Source organism: Topomyia yanbarensis, chromosome 3, assembly GCF_030247195.1.
Source record: "Topomyia yanbarensis strain Yona2022 chromosome 3, ASM3024719v1, whole genome shotgun sequence".
NCBI classification, from domain to species: Eukaryota; Metazoa; Arthropoda; class Insecta; order Diptera; family Culicidae; genus Topomyia; species Topomyia yanbarensis.
In genome coordinates, this window is record NC_080672.1 from 369166446 (window position 1) to 369171415 (window position 4970).

Here is a 4970-nt window from a genome sequence, read left to right on the forward strand (position 1 = left end):
AGTGGCGATAATTGGAAGAAATAAAATGTTAATTATTTGAAAAAATAATGGCCATTGTTGTATTTTATCTGAAATAGCGTCATATGGAGTGGGTAAAGGAGATAAATGTCAAGAATAATACACAGTGGAATTCCATTTAGGGACGAACGAACAATGGTGCGAAATTCGAAAACGAAAAAAGCAATTTTTTTCACACCGTGTATTAGATCTTCACAAAAACGAATCAGCAGTATAACAGTATTCTGTATTTAGGGTGATGAGCCTATTTGCGCCATGTTTCTATTATCACCCTACCCATTTGAAGCCGTTGGTTAGAGCAGTGTCTGCCATCTTTGTGCAACGCATTGAGTCAAATGGTAGCGCAACAGTAGGGGCACTCCATTCGAGTTTTCATTGTGCTCAAACACGAGAATTTTACTGTTTTCAAGGCATTTGTGTTATTATATTGGTTCCTAACAACGAAGCTAAGCGGTTGATGTCAATTTTACGCATTCCATTGATTGTAAGGCAAGAAAATACCGAATTAGTGAGGCACCTTGCTTAGTATGGTGAAAATAGGCTCATCACCCTAACTACTATAACAGCATTCTGCTTTTTTCGTTTTCGATTTTCGTACCATTGTTCATTCCTCCTTAACTGTTTTATCATTACTTCCTCATTATTTGCAATTTCCATTTTTGTTTGGTTGCGAGGTGATGATGACTGGCGGATTGCACACTGACTTCATCATGTTTCACTGCTGATTATATTTATAGGAGTTGCTTAGGAAACGGTAAGTATGAGTTAATACCACTCGTACCCATATTTAAAACTCAACAACATGATAGCCACCCCCATCTCCATCGTTGACGGGAAGGGATAAAGGATAGGGTAGACGGGACCCACATAACGGAAGGACGACGACTCATAAGACTCTTCCATATGTGTTGCGGAATTGGTGTTTTAGAAGGGTATAAGGCTTAGGAATTGCTCCAAGCAAACGATGTGAAAAGATTTTGTTTGGTTTTTGAGTTTTTTAAACTATAGCCAGCCGACCACCGAGACGTGGCCATCTACGTTATTGGTCGTACTATAATCTTAGTCTTTTTAGGTTGCATGTTGAGTATGATGTACTACTCCCAAGTATCATACAATTGGTTCAATATGCAATTTCAACAGGCTTTGATCAATCACGGGAAACTCTCGGCCCTCAACTAAGCTAAGCTCTAGTCAGCCGACTACCGAGATAGGGTAAAAGGGTATAATACGCCCCACCGGGGCAAAATGCCCCTCTTCAATTCCTATGATTCCTGAATTATCTAAAAAGTCAAAATGACTGATAACAGTATCGTTTCATGAAATCAACGTACTAAGTTAGTTTGGTATTTTTAATATGTTGCAAAACAACAATATACACAAAAGTTTGAAAAGAGCTACTTTGACGTAAGCTTCCACTTTTTACAATATCATTACAACCAATTAGAAACAGTCGGATTTGATAGAACTATTTCAAGTAGCTTACTAGAATGTTATAATTACTATCTTAGTTTTTAGCTTGGCTTAAAACTATGTGTGCGTGTAGAATTATTGATGCATTCACAACAGCTCATCACCGGCTAAAACGCCCCACCCATTGTTGTGGGGCATACTCACCGATTGCTGTGGGGCATACCATCCTCTTGTTGTGGGGCATATTACACTTTAACCGGGGGCATTTTGCCCTGGGTGAATGAAAAAACTTGAATTTAGGCATCTTTGAAAAATGTTTAATAATATTTGTATCAGGATGTTTTTAATAAAAACAGAAACGGGTACTAATTTCTAACTAATATAACAATAAATTAGAGTAGTTAGTGCGGAGATCATAGTGTCGAATGGTGAAATATAGCTATTTTTGCTTAAGGGGGGCGTATTAGACATGTTTACCCTATCCTATGGTTTCTAAACAAAGACAATTAACTCCAAACAATCGGCAATGAGCTATAAAAGCTAATTTTATCTGCATAGTTAACCGGATCAGTAGTGTAGCTAGGGGGGTTTTGGGGGTTAACCTCCCCCCCCCTCCACAAAATAAAATCAATTGCATTGAAATAAAAGTTATTAGTGGTAACCGGTTTATTTTAAAAAAAGTTTAATATTTAATATTTAAATTATAATTTCGGAAGTTTATTTTCTGATCATTAAATTGAGGACATAATGTTTTTAAACACTATGGAGACTTTTGTTAAATTGTGGGAATGGGATCTTGCAACTGATCTTTTCGTGAGGATCTTATAGTCAATTATTTGAATAGGTACTAAGTATGATTGGACAGGAAAAAAATTTAAAAAGTTGTCAAGTTTATGGCTATTTATGATGTACATTTAAGTACTGAATTAAATAGAGTAATACAATTTCGTATACAAGGACTCTTTCTTATGTTATGTACTTTAATAGCGAAGAAAAATAAAATTAATACTGGAAAATAGTTTTTACGGTCAATATCACATAGATTCGAATCCGTCACCTTTGTAGGTTTAGTATTTTCGTAGAATTTTGCAACGCAAAACATCTTCTGAAAAATAATTTTGGTTAAAAATCCTCCCAGATGGATGCAATAATTTTTTAAACAAATTTAGTCTCGAAAAACTTGGTGTCTTCAGTAAAGTTTCCGAGAATTTTATTACAAATAACGTGGCTGAAGACACGAATGCTCCATATATTCACGTTATCAGGGTATTCAGGGTATTTGCGAAAGTGATCCTTTAAAACAAGTTATTCTGATATTACTGTATATGATCAATCTTTTCTGCTGTTAATAAACAATAAAATAAACGTTTTATCCAAGCCATGTGTCTCTGAAGATTACAGTAGTATTGAGAAAAACTGTGTTGAAGAATAATTTCAGCCTTTGCTCAGGCGATTTACTACTTGTACAATTTTCGTAACTCTTACAGATGCAGCCGTAGGCGATTCCGATTCTACATTCACACTGCGGATAGTGCGAACATTTGTGATGTCGGAGAAGAAATTTCCGTTCATTTGAGCCTGGTCGATGTGGTTCTCAGATTGTTAATCAGCTGATCTCAAGGGTGGCGTTCATGTCTCTGATGAGGATATTCTACCGCGGGCTCCAAATGCGCGTAAAATGTACCTTTCTCGTTCTCGGGTCTCGCTTCGTGAGAGCAGTGCATGTTGACGATGCTATAGTTGTAGAAAAGGCCTTTGATCCACATCCTTTCGCGGATCGTCTGCATTTGATTAAGCGTTGGCGCATCTTGGCCAGCACTACGAAGCTGATTTCCAACTTGCTTGTTGTGCCGTCGCTCTAGTCGATGCCGGCGCACAGCTTAATTGTTGTCAATGGACGCACAGGGAAGCATGAGACAGGAGCTTGTGAACACTGGGAAGTATTCACCATTCGACGACCAAGTTCCGAAGTTGATGGTTTCGAAATTTTGTGATGTTGACCGTAAGAAAAGTTGTCGAACATTTTGCCACTTTAAAAGTGTATATTCTTTAATTTTATAAAATTTTATAAAAGAAAGTTATCAATGCAGATATGAAAGGTATTCATTATTTTTTCATATATGAAATGGAAAGGTAACTGCTGAACTATTTTGTTTCGGAGCTCTCAAATATTTATCAAATTTACATTACATTGAAGGATTTTCGAAAAATCAACGAATTTCGTCAAAACCCCTCCAAACCAAATTTCTGGCTACGCCACTGAACCAGATCACTATACATTAAAACAGTATTAAGACAGATTTCGTCATTTTTTCTCTGCGATACATTAATTTGGTTAAAACCACCGAATGGTTGCACGGAATATAGACAAATAGTTTTGATAGCGCGAAATGTTATAAATCAAGTGTGGTACTAGTCTTTTGATTGCCCTTTGTTTATGAGTATCACCATGGCATTGATCAAATAGAAATACACATGTGACGAATGATATCGGAATTGCTCGATTCCACTGTAAGGTGAATTAAATCGGTTTTGATATTCCCCAAATACGTTTGAGTCATTCACTAAATCATTTTGAATATTTTTTTTCGAATATTTCAAGACTATATGATGAATATATTTTGACATATTTAGGATTGAAATGTAGGTGTTTTTGATACATTTTAAGTGTTCACGGAAACAACAAAATGTTTCTAATTAACTTGATCCTTCAACCTTTTTATAGGATTGTTTCTTTGAATTTGAGTATAACAAGATCTAAATGAGCGGAGATTCAAAAAAAAGTTGACTTTCTCATACCAATTTCCATTCAAACTTTAAACGCTATGCGTAAGCCCTGGGAGCAATCAATCGCCCTCAAAACTTAGCCAGCCATATGAGACCACAGAAGGATTTCAAAAAGTGTTGTGCTGCTGTTCGAAGAACTGCTCTAATAACCATGTCTGGTGAGAAAAGCGGTAAAGTGCTGTTCGTAGGATTCGTAAATCCCTGTAATATACAATATACCAAATGCGTGATAAAGTAGAGGCCCTGTGGCATCCGGTGGCTCCCATGTCGCAAAAGGCGACTGAAAACAGGCGTGCTCAAGTCAGGTGGTTTCTCCGTGCTGGGGACTGAATGGCTACGCGTCCACGTGAAATGCTTCGTGCATGCATATTTGCGAATAGTGCTATTGACGCATGTGTTATATCTGACAAGGAAGAGGTGTTAGATGTAACTCTTTGCTCTGATGGTATTACGTATGAGCTGGCAAACTGGCTCGTAACCAAATTGCTCGAAATGTTATCTGATCATAAATACATCGTCTTTGATGATTTAAACGTCTCGTTAGATATCGGCACATGTCATAATCCAAATCTACAAACTGGGATCGCTACTAAGAGGGCTTGGTGACTAGTTTTCATGGGTATTTTCCAACGATTGAATCTCCAAGTGACTTGGATGAGATCGTGGATAAAACGAACTTACTCATAATAGCAGTATAACAAGAGGCTTTGCCGGTTCAAGTCCTCTGAACGAAGTGGTTGGAACAGTCGAGTCAG